Below are 16,238 nucleotides of genomic sequence, written 5' to 3' on the forward strand. Positions count from 1 at the left end.
GGCCGTCCCTGGGTGGGCTTGAACCACCAACCTTTCGGTTAACAGCCGAACGCGCTAACCGATTTCGCCACAGAGACTGTGCCTGCAGTTGATGCAAAATGATTTTATGGGGATGTATGTGTGTCTTGTGGAGTGAGGAAGTAAGTCTGCTCCAAGAAGTTTAACGCCACTTTTTCCCACAATGAAGCATTCACTGTATGGCAGCAGAGTGGCGCAGCGGAAGCGTGCTGGGCCCATAACCCAGAGGTCGATGGATCGAAACCATCCTCTGCTAGATGTACGTTGGTTTTTATACCTTGCTTACCATATGGGCCAATTGTCGGCCATAGCCCCTTAAGAGAAAGTGTCATTAGGGCCTTGCTGTAACATATATAGTAGTGTAACTATTTCAACTAATGTACCCTTCTTAAACTTGAAGGTTGAATACAAACAGAAGCAGAGTGGCGCAGCGGAAGCGTGCTGGGCCCATAACCCAGAGGTCGATGGATCGAAACCATCCTCTGCTAGGCATGAATTCATTTTTGCACCTTGCTTTATCGCATGGGCAAAACGGTTTCCATTGCCCTGTAAGAGAAAGTGTAATAAGGGCCCTGCTGTAACGTACATATTAGGGTAGCTAAGACTACTCCTGGGCCGTTCTTGTAGTTGAAGAGATGGGTGAACTGTGACACCGCACTTAAAAAAAAAAAAAAAAAAAAAAAACAGCAAACAGAGAAGCTTCCCCATATTGGAGCATTGGATTTGGTCAAGTCTTAAGCCAATGTGTTGTAGGGCACAAGTAAGCTTTGGGTTAGCAGGAATGGTTGCATGGCCACCTAGCTTTTCATCCTTCCCACCCTTGCCCTGGAATCTTCCAGACTTCAAATTGCTGTCCTTTGCTGTGTGTGTTGCACCAGCATCATCCAGGGGGGCACATGATCTTTCTGAAGTCTTGAATTGAAGTCTGTAAGCAGTATCACCATGTGTCCCACTGCTTACATCTAGCAAAGTAGGCAAATAAGCAAGCTCATTTTTCTCTTGGGTATATTGCAATGGTACATGCTAGGCGAGTTTCAGCATGTAGCGTTGGTGGTATAGTGGTGAGCATAGCTGCCTTCCAAGCAGTTGACCCGGGTTCGATTCCCGGCCAACGCATGTGAGCTTGCTTTTGGCACCCTACAATTCCATGGAAGACAAGACCAAGACAAGATCTCTGAACAGTTAGGACATCCTGCACCTGCTCAGTCTCTGGAGAGGTTCCATTCCGGTGCAGCAGACTCTACGCCAGCTTAAAGTTCTTTCTAAATGGTCAACACTTAATGCAGACACTCTATAATGTTCTAAACAAATAGCTAGCAAGGCACTAAAGCGAGCCTGTCCTTGGGTGGGCTTGAACTGCCTTTCTTTGGCTTGACAGCCGTCGCCAGGCTTTGGGTTCGATCCCCGGCTAATACTTTACTGCTGCTTCTGGGGTACAGAAAACTTCATTTGGTCACAGACACTGCCAGGGATGTCTGTTGTATCACTAAGACATGAACTTGATGCTGCTCACCCTTTTCATGAACGTGAATGAGATTCCAACGTGTCTCAAATGAATCTACATGGCTATCTGGGGTTCTCTTCGGACAACTGTTGAACACAAAAGGAAAGGCTGTCCCTGGGTGGGCTTGAACCACCAACCTTTCGGTTAACAGCCGAACGCGCTAACCGATTGCGCCACAGAGACTGTGCCTGCAGTTGTTGCTAAATGATTTTATGGGGATGTATGTGTGTCTTGTGGAGTGAGGAAGTAAGTCTGCTCCAAGAAGTTTAACGCCACTTTTTCCCACAATGAAGCATTCACTGTATGGCAGCAGAGTGGCGCAGCGGAAGCGTGCTGGGCCCATAACCCAGAGGTCGATGGATCGAAACCATCCTCTGCTAGATGTACGTTGGTTTTTATACCTTGCTTACCATATGGGCCAATTGTCGGCCATAGCCCCTTAAGAGAAAGTGTCATTAGGGCCTTGCTGTAACATATATAGTAGTGTAACTATTTCAACTAATGTACCCTTCTTAAACTTGAAGGTTGAATACAAACAGAAGCAGAGTGGCGCAGCGGAAGCGTGCTGGGCCCATAACCCAGAGGTCGATGGATCGAAACCATCCTCTGCTAGGCATGAATTCATTTTTGCACCTTGCTTTATCGCATGGGCAAAACGGTTTCCATTGCCCTGTAAGAGAAAGTGTAATAAGGGCCCTGCTGTAACGTACATATTAGGGTAGCTAAGACTACTCCTGGGCCGTTCTTGTAGTTGAAGAGATGGGTGAACTGTGACACCGCACTTAAAAAAAAAACAAAACAAAAAAAACAGCAAACAGAGAAGCTTCCCCATATTGGAGCATTGGATTTGGTCAAGTCTTAAGCCAATGTGTTGTAGGGCACAAGTAAGCTTTGGGTTAGCAGGAATGGTTGCATGGCCACCTAGCTTTTCATCCTTCCCACCCTTGCCCTGGAATCTTCCAGACTTCAAATTGCTGTCCTTTGCTGTGTGTGTTGCACCAGCATCATCCAGGGGGGCACATGATCTTTCTGAAGTCTTGAATTGAAGTCTGTAAGCAGTATCACCATGTGTCCCACTGCTTACATCTAGCAAAGTAGGCAAATAAGCAAGCTCATTTTTCTCTTGGGTATATTGCAATGGTACATGCTAGGCGAGTTTCAGCATGTAGCGTTGGTGGTATAGTGGTGAGCATAGCTGCCTTCCAAGCAGTTGACCCGGGTTCGATTCCCGGCCAACGCATGTGAGCTTGCTTTTGGCACCCTACAATTCCATGGAAGACAAGACCAAGACAAGATCTCTGAACAGTTAGGACATCCTGTACCTGCTCAGTCTCTGGAGAGGTTCCATTCCGGTGCAGCAGACTCTACGCCAGCTTAAAGTTCTTTCTAAATGGTCAACACTTAATGCAGACACTCTATAATGTTCTAAACAAATAGCTAGCAAGGCACTAAAGCGAGCCTGTCCTTGGGTGGGCTTGAACTGCCTTTCTTTGGCTTGACAGCCGTCGCCAGGCTTTGGGTTCGATCCCCGGCTAATACTTTACTGCTGCTTCTGGGGTACAGAAAACTTCATTTGGTCACAGACACTGCCAGGGATGTCTGTTGTATCACTAAGACATGAACTTGATGCTGCTCACCCTTTTCATGAACGTGAATGAGATTCCAACGTGTCTCAAATGAATCTACATGGCTATCTGGGGTTCTCTTCGGACAACTGTTGAACACAAAAGGAAAGGCCGTCCCTGGGTGGGCTTGAACCACCAACCTTTCGGTTAACAGCCGAACGCGCTAACCGATTGCGCCACAGAGACTGTGCCTGCAGTTGTTGATAAATGATTTTATGGGGATGTATGTGTGTCTTGTGGAGTGAGGAAGTAAGTCTGCTCCAAGAAGTTTAACGCCACTTTTTCCCACAATGAAGCATTCACTGTATGGCAGCAGAGTGGCGCAGCGGAAGCGTGCTGGGCCCATAACCCAGAGGTCGATGGATCGAAACCATCCTCTGCTAGATGTACGTTGGTTTTTATACCTTGCTTACCATATGGGCCAATTGTCGGCCATAGCCCCTTAAGAGAAAGTGTCATTAGGGCCTTGCTGTAACATATATAGTAGTGTAACTATTTCAACTAATGTACCCTTCTTAAACTTGAAGGTTGAATACAAACAGAAGCAGAGTGGCGCAGCGGAAGCGTGCTGGGCCCATAACCCAGAGGTCGATGGATCGAAACCATCCTCTGCTAGGCATGAATTCATTTTTGCACCTTGCTTTATCGCATGGGCAAAACGGTTTCCATTGCCCTGTAAGAGAAAGTGTAATAAGGGCCCTGCTGTAACGTACATATTAGGGTAGCTAAGACTACTCCTGGGCCGTTCTTGTAGTTGAAGAGATGGGTGAACTGTGACACCGCACTTAAAAAAAAAAAAAACAGCAAACAGAGAAGCTTCCCCATATTGGAGCATTGGATTTGGTCAAGTCTTAAGCCAATGTGTTGTAGGGCACAAGTAAGCTTTGGGTTAGCAGGAATGGTTGCATGGCCACCTAGCTTTTCATCCTTCCCACCCTTGCCCTGGAATCTTCCAGACTTCAAATTGCTGTCCTTTGCTGTGTGTGTTGCACCAGCATCATCCAGGGGGGCACATGATCTTTCTGAAGTCTTGAATTGAAGTCTGTAAGCAGTATCACCATGTGTCCCACTGCTTACATCTAGCAAAGTAGGCAAATAAGCAAGCTCATTTTTCTCTTGGGTATATTGCAATGGTACATGCTAGGCGAGTTTCAGCATGTAGCGTTGGTGGTATAGTGGTGAGCATAGCTGCCTTCCAAGCAGTTGACCCGGGTTCGATTCCCGGCCAACGCATGTGAGCTTGATTTTGGCACCCTACAATTCCATGGAAGACAAGACCAAGACAAGATCTCTGAACAGTTAGGACATCCTGCACCTGCTCAGTCTCTGGAGAGGTTCCATTCCGGTGCAGCAGACTCTACGCCAGCTTAAAGTTCTTTCTAAATGGTCAACACTTAATGCAGACACTCTATAATGTTCTAAACAAATAGCTAGCAAGGCACTAAAGCGAGCCTGTCCTTGGGTGGGCTTGAACTGCCTTTCTTTGGCTTGACAGCCGTCGCCAGGCTTTGGGTTCGATCCCCGGCTAATACTTTACTGCTGCTTCTGGGGTACAGAAAACTTCATTTGGTCACAGACACTGCCAGGGATGTCTGTTGTATCACTAAGACATGAACTTGATGCTGCTCACCCTTTTCATGAACGTGAATGAGATTCCAACGTGTCTCAAATGAATCTACATGGCTATCTGGGGTTCTCTTCGGACAACTGTTGAACACAAAAGGAAAGGCCGTCCCTGGGTGGGCTTGAACCACCAACCTTTCGGTTAACAGCCGAACGCGCTAACCGATTGCGCCACAGAGACTGTGCCTGCAGTTGTTGCTAAATGATTTTATGGGGATGTATGTGTGTCTTGTGGAGTGAGGAAGTAAGTCTGCTCCAAGAAGTTTAACGCCACTTTTTCCCACAATGAAGCATTCACTGTATGGCAGCAGAGTGGCGCAGCGGAAGCGTGCTGGGCCCATAACCCAGAGGTCGATGGATCGAAACCATCCTCTGCTAGATGTACGTTGGTTTTTATACCTTGCTTACCATATGGGCCAATTGTCGGCCATAGCCCCTTAAGAGAAAGTGTCATTAGGGCCTTGCTGTAACATATATAGTAGTATAACTATTTCAACTAATGTACCCTTCTTAAACTTGAAGGTTGAATACAAACAGAAGCAGAGTGGCGCAGCGGAAGCGTGCTGGGCCCATAACCCAGAGGTCGATGGATCGAAACCATCCTCTGCTAGGCATGAATTCATTTTTGCACCTTGCTTTATCGCATGGGCAAAACGGTTTCCATTGCCCTGTAAGAGAAAGTGTAATAAGGGCCCTGCTGTAACGTACATATTAGGGTAGCTAAGACTACTCCTGGGCCGTTCTTGTAGTTGAAGAGATGGGTGAACTGTGACACCGCACTTAAAAAAAAACAAAACAAAAAAAACAGCAAACAGAGAAGCTTCCCCATATTGGAGCATTGGATTTGGTCAAGTCTTAAGCCAATGTGTTGTAGGGCACAAGTAAGCTTTGGGTTAGCAGGAATGGTTGCATGGCCACCTAGCTTTTCATCCTTCCCACCCTTGCCCTGGAATCTTCCAGACTTCAAATTGCTGTCCTTTGCTGTGTGTGTTGCACCAGCATCATCCAGGGGGGCACATGATCTTTCTGAAGTCTTGAATTGAAGTCTGTAAGCAGTATCACCATGTGTCCCACTGCTTACATCTAGCAAAGTAGGCAAATAAGCAAGCTCATTTTTCTCTTGGGTATATTGCAATGGTACATGCTAGGCGAGTTTCAGCATGTAGCGTTGGTGGTATAGTGGTGAGCATAGCTGCCTTCTAAGCAGTTGACCCGAGTTCGATTCCCGGCCAACGCATGTGACCTTGCTTTTGGCACCCTACAATTCCATGGAAGACAAGACCAAGACAAGATCTCTGAACAGTTAGGACATCCTGCACCTGCTCAGTCTCTGGAGAGGTTCCATTCCGGTGCAGCAGACTCTACGCCAGCTTAAAGTTCTTTCTAAATGGTCAACACTTAATGCAGACACTCTATAATGTTCTAAACAAATAGCTAGCAAGGCACTAAAGCGAGCCTGTCCTTGGGTGGGCTTGAACTGCCTTTCTTTGGCTTGACAGCCGTCGCCAGGCTTTGGGTTCGATCCCCGGCTAATACTTTACTGCTGCTTCTGGGGTACAGAAAACTTCATTTGGTCACAGACACTGCCAGGGATGTCTGTTGTATCACTAAGACATGAACTTGATGCTGCTCACCCTTTTCATGAACGTGAATGAGATTCCAACGTGTCTCAAATGAATCTACATGGCTATCTGGGGTTCTCTTCGGACAACTGTTGAACACAAAAGGAAAGGCCGTCCCTGGGTGGGCTTGAACCACCAACCTTTCGGTTAACAGCCGAACGCGCTAACCGATTGCGCCACAGAGACTGTGCCTGCAGTTGTTGCTAAATGATTTTATGGGGATGTATGTGTGTCTTGTGGAGTGAGGAAGTAAGTCTGCTCCAAGAAGTTTAACGCCACTTTTTCCCACAATGAAGCATTCACTGTATGGCAGCAGAGTGGCGCAGCGGAAGCGTGCTGGGCCCATAACCCAGAGGTCGATGGATCGAAACCATCCTCTGCTAGATGTACGTTGGTTTTTATACCTTGCTTACCATATGGGCCAATTGTCGGCCATAGCCCCTTAAGAGAAAGTGTCATTAGGGCCTTGCTGTAACATAGATAGTAGTGTAACTATTTCAACTAATGTACCCTTCTTAAACTTGAAGGTTGAATACAAACAGAAGCAGAGTGGCGCAGCGGAAGCGTGCTGGGCCCATAACCCAGAGGTCGATGGATCGAAACCATCCTCTGCTAGGCATGAATTCATTTTTGCACCTTGCTTTATCGCATGGGCAAAACGGTTTCCATTGCCCTGTAAGAGAAAGTGTAATAAGGGCCCTGCTGTAACGTACATATTAGGGTAGCTAAGACTACTCCTGGGCCGTTCTTGTAGTTGAAGAGATGGGTGAACTGTGACACCGCACTTAAAAAAAAACAAAACAAAAAAAACAGCAAACAGAGAAGCTTCCCCATATTGGAGCATTGGATTTGGTCAAGTCTTAAGCCAATGTGTTGTAGGGCACAAGTAAGCTTTGGGTTAGCAGGAATGGTTGCATGGCCACCTAGCTTTTCATCCTTCCCACCCTTGCCCTGGAATCTTCCAGACTTCAAATTGCTGTCCTTTGCTGTGTGTGTTGCACCAGCATCATCCAGGGGGGCACATGATCTTTCTGAAGTCTTGAATTGAAGTCTGTAAGCAGTATCACCATGTGTCCCACTGCTTACATCTAGCAAAGTAGGCAAATAAGCAAGCTCATTTTTCTCTTGGGTATATTGCAATGGTACATGCTAGGCGAGTTTCAGCATGTAGCGTTGGTGGTATAGTGGTGAGCATAGCTGCCTTCCAAGCAGGTGACCCGGGTTCGATTCCCGGCCAACGCATGTGAGCTTGCTTTTGGCACCCTACAATTCCATGGAAGACAAGACCAAGACAAGATCTCTGAACAGTTAGGACATCCTGCACCTGCTCAGTCTCTGGAGAGGTTCCATTCCGGTGCAGCAGACTCTACGCCAGCTTAAAGTTCTTTCTAAATGGTCAACACTTAATGCAGACACTCTATAATGTTCTAAACAAATAGCTAGCAAGGCACTAAAGCGAGCCTGTCCTTGGGTGGGCTTGAACTGCCTTTCTTTGGCTTGACAGCCGTCGCCAGGCTTTGGGTTCGATCCCCGGCTAATACTTTACTGCTGCTTCTGGGGTACAGAAAACTTCATTTGGTCACAGACACTGCCAGGGATGTCTGTTGTATCACTAAGACATGAACTTGATGCTGCTCACCCTTTTCATGAATGTGAATGAGATTCCAACGTGTCTCAAATGAATCTACATGGCTATCTGGGGTTCTCTTCGGACAACTGTTGAACACAAAAGGAAAGGCCGTCCCTGGGTGGGCTTGAACCACCAACCTTTCGGTTAACAGCCGAACGCGCTAACCGATTGCGCCACAGAGACTGTGCCTGCAGTTGTTGCTAAATGATTTTATGGGGATGTATGTGTGTCTTGTGGAGTGAGGAAGTAAGTCTGCTCCAAGAAGTTTAACGCCACTTTTTCCCACAATGAAGCATTCACTGTATGGCAGCAGAGTGGCGCAGCGGAAGCGTGCTGGGCCCATAACCCAGAGGTCGATGGATCGAAACCATCCTCTGCTAGATGTACGTTGGTTTTTATACCTTGCTTACCATATGGGCCAATTGTCGGCCATAGCCCCTTAAGAGAAAGTGTCATTAGGGCCTTGCTGTAACATATATAGTAGTGTAACTATTTCAACTAATGTACCCTTCTTAAACTTGAAGGTTGAATACAAACAGAAGCAGAGTGGCGCAGCGGAAGCGTGCTGGGCCCATAACCCAGAGGTCGATGGATCGAAACCATCCTCTGCTAGGCATGAATTCATTTTTGCACCTTGCTTTATCGCATGGGCAAAACGGTTTCCATTGCCCTGTAAGAGAAAGTGTAATAAGGGCCCTGCTGTAACGTACATATTAGGGTAGCTAAGACAACTCCTGGGTCGTTCTTGTAGTTGAAGAAATGGGAGAACTGTGACACCGCACTTAAAAAAAAAAAAAACAGCAAACAGAGAAGCTTCCCCATATTGGAGCATTGGATTTGGTCAAGTCTTAAGCCAATGTGTTGTAGGGCACAAGTAAGCTTTGGGTTAGCAGGAATGGTTGCATGGCCACCTAGCTTTTCATCCTTCCCACCCTTGCCCTGGAATCTTCCAGACTTCAAATTGCTGTCCTTTGCTGTGTGTGTTGCACCAGCATCATCCAGGGGGGCACATGATCTTTCTGAAGTCTTGAATTGAAGTCTGTAAGCAGTATCACCATGTGTCCCACTGCTTACATCTAGCAAAGTAGGCAAATAAGCAAGCTCATTTTTCTCTTGGGTATATTGCAATGGTACATGCTAGGCAAGTTTCAGCATGTAGCGTTGGTGGTATAGTGGTGAGCATAGCTGCCTTCCAAGCAGTTGACCCGGGTTTGATTCCCGGCCAACGCATGTGAGCTTGCTTTTGGCACCCTACAATTCCATGGAAGACAAGACCAAGACAAAATCTCTGAACAGTTAGGACATCCTGCACCTGCTCAGTCTCTGGAGAGGTTCCATTCCGGTGCAGCAGACTCTACGCCAGCTTAAAGTTCTTTCTAAATGGTCAACACTTAATGCAGACACTCTATAATGTTCTAAACAAATAGCTAGCAAGGCACTAAGGCGAGCCTGTCCTTGGGTGGGCTTGAACTGCCTTTCTTTGGCTTGACAGCCGTCGCCAGGCTTTGGGTTCGATCCCCGGCTAATACTTTACTGCTGCTTCTGGGGTACAGAAAACTTCATTTGGTCACAGACACTGCCAGGGATGTCTGTTGTATCACTAAGACATGAACTTGATGCTGCTCACCCTTTTCATGAACGTGAATGAGATTCCAACGTGTCTCAAATGAATCTACATGGCTATCTGGGGTTCTCTTCGGACAACTGTTGAACACAAAAGGAAAAGCCGTCCCTGGGTGGGCTTGAACCACCAACCTTTCGGTTAACAGCCGAACGCGCTAACCGATTGCGCCACAGAGACTGTGCCTGCAGTTGTTGCTAAATGATTTTATGGGGATGTATGTGTGTCTTGTGGAGTGAGGAAGTAAGTCTGCTCCAAGAAGTTTAACGCCACTTTTTCCCACAATGAAGCATTCACTGTATGGCAGCAGAGTGGCGCAGCGGAAGCGTGCTGGGCCCATAACCCAGAGGTCGATGGATCGAAACCATCCTCTGCTAGATGTACGTTGGTTTTTATACCTTGCTTACCATATGGGCCAATTGTCGGCCATAGCCCCTTAAGAGAAAGTGTCATTAGGGCCTTGCTGTAACATATATAGTAGTGTAACTATTTCAACTAATGTACCCTTCTTAAACTTGAAGGTTGAATACAAACAGAAGCAGAGTGGCGCAGCGGAAGCGTGCTGGGCCCATAACCCAGAGGTCGATGGATCGAAACCATCCTCTGCTAGGCATGAATTCTTTTTTGCACCTTGCTTTATCGCATGGGCAAAACGGTTTCCATTGCCCTGTAAGAGAAAGTGTAATAAGGGCCCTGCTGTAACGTACATATTAGGGTAGCTAAGACTACTCCTGGGCCGTTCTTGTAGTTGAAGAGATGGGTGAACTGTGACACCGCACTTAAAAAAAAACAAAACAAAAAAAACAGCAAACAGAGAAGCTTCCCCATATTGGAGCATTGGATTTGGTCAAGTCTTAAGCCAATGTGTTGTAGGGCACAAGTAAGCTTTGGGTTAGCAGGAATGGTTGCATGGCCACCTAGCTTTTCATCCTTCCCACCCTTGCCCTGGAATCTTCCAGACTTCAAATTGCTGTCCTTTGCTGTGTGTGTTGCACCAGCATCATCCAGGGGGGCACATGATCTTTCTGAAGTCTTGAATTGAAGTCTGTAAGCAGTATCACCATGTGTCCCACTGCTTACATCTAGCAAAGTAGGCAAATAAGCAAGCTCATTTTTCTCTTGGGTATATTGCAATGGTACATGCTAGGCAAGTTTCAGCATGTAGCGTTGGTGGTATAGTGGTGAGCATAGCTGCCTTCCAAGCAGTTGACCCGGGTTCGATTCCCGGCCAACGCATGTGAGCTTGCTTTTGGCACCCTACAATTCCATGGAAGACAAGACCAAGACAAGATCTCTGAACAGTTAGGACATCCTGCACCTGCTCAGTCTCTGGAGAGGTTCCATTCCGGTGCAGCAGACTCTACGCCAGCTTAAAGTTCTTTCTAAATGGTCAACACTTAATGCAGACACTCTATAATGTTCTAAACAAATAGCTAGCAAGGCACTAAAGCGAGCCTGTCCTTGGGTGGGCTTGAACTGCCTTTCTTTGGCTTGACAGCCGTCGCCAGGCTTTGGGTTCGATCCCCGGCTAATACTTTACTGCTGCTTCTGGGGTACAGAAAACTTCATTTGGTCACAGACACTGCCAGGGATGTCTGTTGTATCACTAAGACATGAACTTGATGCTGCTCACCCTTTTCATGAACGTGAATGAGATTCCAACGTGTCTCAAATGAATCTACATGGCTATCTGGGGTTCTCTTCGGACAACTGTTGAACACATAAGGAAAGGCCGTCCCTGGGTGGGCTTGAACCACCAACCTTTCGGTTAACAGCCGAACGCGCTAACCGATTGCGCCACAGAGACTGTGCCTGCAGTTGTTGCTAAATGATTTTATGGGGATGTATGTGTGTCTTGTGGAGTGAGGAAGTAAGTCTGCTCCAAGAAGTTTAACGCCACTTTTTCCCACAATGAAGCATTCACTGTATGGCAGCAGAGTGGCGCAGCGGAAGCGTGCTGGGCCCATAACCCAGAGGTCGATGGATCGAAACCATCCTCTGCTAGATGTACGTTGGTTTTTATACCTTGCTTACCATATGGGCCAATTGTCGGCCATAGCCCCTTAAGAGAAAGTGTCATTAGGGCCTTGCTGTAACATATATAGTAGTGTAACTATTTCAACTAATGTACCCTTCTTAAACTTGAAGGTTGAATACAAACAGAAGCAGAGTGGCGCAGCGGAAGCGTGCTGGGCCCATAACCCAGAGGTCGATGGATCGAAACCATCCTCTGCTAGGCATGAATTCATTTTTGCACCTTGCTTTATCGCATGGGCAAAACGGTTTCCATTGCCCTGTAAGAGAAAGTGTAATAAGGGCCCTGCTGTAACGTACATATTAGGGTAGCTAAGACTACTCCTGGGCCGTTCTTGTAGTTGAAGAGATGGGTGAACTGTGACACCGCACTTAAAAAAAAAAAAAACAGCAAACAGAGAAGCTTCCCCATATTGGAGCATTGGATTTGGTCAAGTCTTAAGCCAATGTGTTGTAGGGCACAAGTAAGCTTTGGGTTAGCAGGAATGGTTGCATGGCCACCTAGCTTTTCATCCTTCCCACCCTTGCCCTGGAATCTTCCAGACTTCAAATTGCTGTCCTTTGCTGTGTGTGTTGCACCAGCATCATCCAGGGGGGCACATGATCTTTCTGAAGTCTTGAATTGAAGTCTGTAAGCAGTATCACCATGTGTCCCACTGCTTACATCTAGCAAAGTAGGCAAATAAGCAAGCTCATTTTTCTCTTGGGTATATTGCAATGGTACATGCTAGGCGAGTTTCAGCATGTAGCGTTGGTGGTATAGTGGTGAGCATAGCTGCCTTCCAAGCAGTTGACCCGGGTTCGATTCCCGGCCAACGCATGTGAGCTTGCTTTTGGCACCCTACAATTCCATGGAAGACAAGACCAAGACAAAATCTCTGAACAGTTAGGACATCCTGCACCTGCTCAGTCTCTGGAGAGGTTCCATTCCGGTGCAGCAGACTCTACGCCAGCTTAAAGTTCTTTCTAAATGGTCAACACTTAATGCAGACACTCTATAATGTTCTAAACAAATAGCTAGCAAGGCACTAAGGCGAGCCTGTCCTTGGGTGGGCTTGAACTGCCTTTCTTTGGCTTGACAGCCGTCGCCAGGCTTTGGGTTCGATCCCCGGCTAATACTTTACTGCTGCTTCTGGGGTACAGAAAACTTCATTTGGTCACAGACACTGCCAGGGATGTCTGTTGTATCACTAAGACATGAACTTGATGCTGCTCACCCTTTTCATGAACGTGAATGAGATTCCAACGTGTCTCAAATGAATCTACATGGCTATCTGGGGTTCTCTTCGGACAACTGTTGAACACAAAAGGAAATGCCGTCCCTGGGTGGGCTTGAACCACCAACCTTTCGGTTAACAGCCGAACGCGCTAACCGATTGCGCCACAGAGACTGTGCCTGCAGTTGTTGCTAAATGATTTTATGGGGATGTATGTGTGTCTTGTGGAGTGAGGAAGTAAGTCTGCTCCAAGAAGTTTAACGCCACTTTTTCCCACAATGAAGCATTCACTGTATGGCAGCAGAGTGGCGCAGCGGAAGCGTGCTGGGCCCATAACCCAGAGGTCGATGGATCGAAACCATCCTCTGCTAGATGTACGTTGGTTTTTATACCTTGCTTACCATATGGGCCAATTGTCGGCCATAGCCCCTTAAGAGAAAGTGTCATTAGGGCCTTGCTGTAACATATATAGTAGTGTAACTATTTCAACTAATGTACCCTTCTTAAACTTGAAGGTTGAATACAAACAGAAGCAGAGTGGCGCAGCGGAAGCGTGCTGGGCCCATAACCCAGAGGTCGATGGATCGAAACCATCCTCTGCTAGGCATGAATTCATTTTTGCACCTTGCTCTATCGCATGGGCAAAACGGTTTCCATTGCCCTGTAAGAGAAAGTGTAATAAGGGCCCTGCTGTAACGTACATATTAGGGTAGCTAAGACTACTCCTGGGCCGTTCTTGTAGTTGAAGAGATGGGTGAACTGTGACACCGCACTTAAAAAAAAACAAAAAAAAAAAAACAGCAAACAGAGAAGCTTCCCCATATTGGAGCATTGGATTTGGTCAAGTCTTAAGCCAATGTGTTGTAGGGCACAAGTAAGCTTTGGGTTAGCAGGAATGGTTGCATGGCCACCTAGCTTTTCATCCTTCCCACCCTTGCCCTGGAATCTTCCAGACTTCAAATTGCTGTCCTTTGCTGTGTGTGTTGCACCAGCATCATCCAGGGGGGCACATGATCTTTCTGAAGTCTTGAATTGAAGTCTGTAAGCAGTATCACCATGTGTCCCACTGCTTACATCTAGCAAAGTAGGCAAATAAGCAAGCTCATTTTTCTCTTGGGTATATTGCAATGGTACATGCTAGGCGAGTTTCAGCATGTAGCGTTGGTGGTATAGTGGTGAGCATAGCTGCCTTCCAAGCAGTTGACCCGGGTTCGATTCCCGGCCAACGCATGTGCGCTTGCTTTTGGCACCCTACAATTCCATGGAAGACAAGACCAAGACAAGATCTCTGAACAGTTAGGACATCCTGCACCTGCTCAGTCTCTGGAGAGGTTCCATTCCGGTGCAGCAGACTCTACGCCAGCTTAAAGTTCTTTCTAAATGGTCAACACTTAATGCAGACACTCTATAATGTTCTAAACAAATAGCTAGCAAGGCACTAAAGCGAGCCTGTCCTTGGGTGGGCTTGAACTGCCTTTCTTTGGCTTGACAGCCGTCGCCAGGCTTTGGGTTCGATCCCCGGCTAATACTTTACTGCTGCTTCTGGGGTACAGAAAACTTCATTTGGTCACAGACACTGCCAGGGATGTCTGTTGTATCACTAAGACATGAACTTGATGCTGCTCACCCTTTTCATGAACGTGAATGAGATTCCAACGTGTCTCAAATGAATCTACATGGCTATCTGGGGTTCTCTTCGGACAACTGTTGAACACAAAAGGAAAGGCCGTCCCTGGGTGGGCTTGAACCACCAACCTTTCGGTTAACAGCCGAACGCGCTAACCGATTGCGCCACAGAGACTGTGCCTGCAGTTGTTGCTAAATGATTTTATGGGGATGTATGTGTGTCTTGTGGAGTGAGGAAGTAAGTCTGCTCCAAGAAGTTTAACGCCACTTTTTCCCACAATGAAGCATTCACTGTATGGCAGCAGAGTGGCGCAGCGGAAGCGTGCTGGGCCCATAACCCAGAGGTCGATGGATCGAAACCATCCTCTGCTAGATGTACGTTGGTTTTTATACCTTGCTTACCATATGGGCCAATTGTCGGCCATAGCCCCTTAAGAGAAAGTGTCATTAGGGCCTTGCTGTAACATATATAGTAGTGTAACTATTTCAACTAATGTACCCTTCTTAAACTTGAAGGTTGAATACAAACAGAAGCAGAGTGGCGCAGCGGAAGCGTGCTGGGCCCATAACCCAGAGGTCGATGGATCGAAACCATCCTCTGCTAGGCATGAATTCATTTTTGCACCTTGCTTTATCGCATGGGCAAAACGGTTTCCATTGCCCTGTAAGAGAAAGTGTAATAAGGGCCCTGCTGTAACGTACATATTAGGGTAGCTAAGACTACTCCTGGGCCGTTCTTGTAGTTGAAGAGATGGGTGAACTGTGACACCGCACTTAAAAAAAAAAAAAACAGCAAACAGAGAAGCTTCCCCATATTGGAGCATTGGATTTGGTCAAGTCTTAAGCCAATGTGTTGTAGGGCACAAGTAAGCTTTGGGTTAGCAGGAATGGTTGCATGGCCACCTAGCTTTTCATCCTTCCCACCCTTGCCCTGGAATCTTCCAGACTTCAAATTGCTGTCCTTTGCTGTGTGTGTTGCACCAGCATCATCCAGGGGGGCACATGATCTTTCTGAAGTCTTGAATTGAAGTCTGTAAGCAGTATCACCATGTGTCCCACTGCTTACATCTAGCAAAGTAGGCAAATAAGCAAGCTCATTTTTCTCTTGGGTATATTGCAATGGTACATGCTAGGCGAGTTTCAGCATGTAGCGTTGGTGGTATAGTGGTGAGCATAGCTGCCTTCCAAGCAGTTGACCCGGGTTCGATTCCTGGCCAACGCATGTGAGCTTGCTTTTGGCACCCTACAATTCCATGGAAGACATGACCAAGACAAGATCTCTGAACAGTTAGGACATCCTGCACCTGCTCAGTCTCTGGAGAGGTTCCATTCCGGTGCAGCAGACTCTACGCCAGCTTAAAGTTCTTTCTAAATGGTCAACACTTAATGCAGACACTCTATAATGTTCTAAACAAATAGCTAGCAAGGCACTAAAGCGAGCCTGTCCTTGGGTGGGCTTGAACTGCCTTTCTTTGGCTTGACAGCCGTCGCCAGGCTTTGGGTTCGATCCCCGGCTAATACTTTACTGCTGCTTCTGGGGTACAGAAAACTTCATTTGGTCACAGACACTGCCAGGGATGTCTGTTGTATCACTAAGACATGAACTTGATGCTGCTCACCCTTTTCATGAACGTGAATGAGATTCCAACGTGTCTCAAATGAATCTACATGGCTATCTGGGGTTCTCTTCGGACAACTGTTGAACACAAAAGGAAAGG

At 46.9% G+C, this 16,238-nt stretch overlaps 19 non-coding genes across 19 annotated transcripts; 10 read left to right on the forward strand and 9 right to left on the reverse strand.

Moving 5' to 3' along the window:
• The first annotated feature begins 1,062 nt into the window (after window positions 1–1,062).
• On the forward strand, window positions 1,063–1,134 carry TRNAG-UCC (transfer RNA glycine (anticodon UCC)). Its single transcript has one exon. It is a non-coding gene; the product is annotated as a tRNA-Gly (tRNA).
• A 497-nt stretch (window positions 1,135–1,631) lies between these two features.
• On the reverse strand, window positions 1,632–1,705 carry TRNAN-GUU (transfer RNA asparagine (anticodon GUU)). Its single transcript has one exon. It is a non-coding gene; the product is annotated as a tRNA-Asn (tRNA).
• A 985-nt stretch (window positions 1,706–2,690) lies between these two features.
• Window positions 2,691–2,762, forward strand: TRNAG-UCC (transfer RNA glycine (anticodon UCC)). Its single transcript has one exon. It is a non-coding gene; the product is annotated as a tRNA-Gly (tRNA).
• A 497-nt stretch (window positions 2,763–3,259) lies between these two features.
• Window positions 3,260–3,333, reverse strand: TRNAN-GUU (transfer RNA asparagine (anticodon GUU)). The gene has a single exon. It is a non-coding gene; the product is annotated as a tRNA-Asn (tRNA).
• A 975-nt stretch (window positions 3,334–4,308) lies between these two features.
• Window positions 4,309–4,380, forward strand: TRNAG-UCC (transfer RNA glycine (anticodon UCC)). Its single transcript has one exon. It is a non-coding gene; the product is annotated as a tRNA-Gly (tRNA).
• Window positions 4,381–4,877: 497 nt separating this feature from the next.
• TRNAN-GUU (transfer RNA asparagine (anticodon GUU)) lies at window positions 4,878–4,951 on the reverse strand. The gene has a single exon. It is a non-coding gene; the product is annotated as a tRNA-Asn (tRNA).
• Window positions 4,952–5,935: 984 nt separating this feature from the next.
• TRNAR-UCU (transfer RNA arginine (anticodon UCU)) lies at window positions 5,936–6,007 on the forward strand. Its single transcript has one exon. It is a non-coding gene; the product is annotated as a tRNA-Arg (tRNA).
• A 497-nt stretch (window positions 6,008–6,504) lies between these two features.
• TRNAN-GUU (transfer RNA asparagine (anticodon GUU)) lies at window positions 6,505–6,578 on the reverse strand. The gene has a single exon. It is a non-coding gene; the product is annotated as a tRNA-Asn (tRNA).
• Window positions 6,579–7,562: 984 nt separating this feature from the next.
• Window positions 7,563–7,634, forward strand: TRNAG-UCC (transfer RNA glycine (anticodon UCC)). The gene has a single exon. It is a non-coding gene; the product is annotated as a tRNA-Gly (tRNA).
• A 497-nt stretch (window positions 7,635–8,131) lies between these two features.
• Window positions 8,132–8,205, reverse strand: TRNAN-GUU (transfer RNA asparagine (anticodon GUU)). Its single transcript has one exon. It is a non-coding gene; the product is annotated as a tRNA-Asn (tRNA).
• Window positions 8,206–9,180: 975 nt separating this feature from the next.
• Window positions 9,181–9,252, forward strand: TRNAG-UCC (transfer RNA glycine (anticodon UCC)). The gene has a single exon. It is a non-coding gene; the product is annotated as a tRNA-Gly (tRNA).
• Window positions 9,253–9,749: 497 nt separating this feature from the next.
• TRNAN-GUU (transfer RNA asparagine (anticodon GUU)) lies at window positions 9,750–9,823 on the reverse strand. Its single transcript has one exon. It is a non-coding gene; the product is annotated as a tRNA-Asn (tRNA).
• A 984-nt stretch (window positions 9,824–10,807) lies between these two features.
• Window positions 10,808–10,879, forward strand: TRNAG-UCC (transfer RNA glycine (anticodon UCC)). The gene has a single exon. It is a non-coding gene; the product is annotated as a tRNA-Gly (tRNA).
• Window positions 10,880–11,376: 497 nt separating this feature from the next.
• Window positions 11,377–11,450, reverse strand: TRNAN-GUU (transfer RNA asparagine (anticodon GUU)). The gene has a single exon. It is a non-coding gene; the product is annotated as a tRNA-Asn (tRNA).
• Window positions 11,451–12,425: 975 nt separating this feature from the next.
• TRNAG-UCC (transfer RNA glycine (anticodon UCC)) lies at window positions 12,426–12,497 on the forward strand. Its single transcript has one exon. It is a non-coding gene; the product is annotated as a tRNA-Gly (tRNA).
• Window positions 12,498–12,994: 497 nt separating this feature from the next.
• TRNAN-GUU (transfer RNA asparagine (anticodon GUU)) lies at window positions 12,995–13,068 on the reverse strand. The gene has a single exon. It is a non-coding gene; the product is annotated as a tRNA-Asn (tRNA).
• Window positions 13,069–14,052: 984 nt separating this feature from the next.
• Window positions 14,053–14,124, forward strand: TRNAG-UCC (transfer RNA glycine (anticodon UCC)). Its single transcript has one exon. It is a non-coding gene; the product is annotated as a tRNA-Gly (tRNA).
• Window positions 14,125–14,621: 497 nt separating this feature from the next.
• Window positions 14,622–14,695, reverse strand: TRNAN-GUU (transfer RNA asparagine (anticodon GUU)). The gene has a single exon. It is a non-coding gene; the product is annotated as a tRNA-Asn (tRNA).
• Window positions 14,696–15,670: 975 nt separating this feature from the next.
• TRNAG-UCC (transfer RNA glycine (anticodon UCC)) lies at window positions 15,671–15,742 on the forward strand. Its single transcript has one exon. It is a non-coding gene; the product is annotated as a tRNA-Gly (tRNA).
• The last annotated feature ends 496 nt before the right edge of the window (window positions 15,743–16,238 follow it).

Source organism: Hyperolius riggenbachi, chromosome 4 (genome assembly GCF_040937935.1).
Source record: "Hyperolius riggenbachi isolate aHypRig1 chromosome 4, aHypRig1.pri, whole genome shotgun sequence".
Taxonomy (NCBI): Eukaryota; Metazoa; Chordata; class Amphibia; order Anura; family Hyperoliidae; genus Hyperolius; species Hyperolius riggenbachi.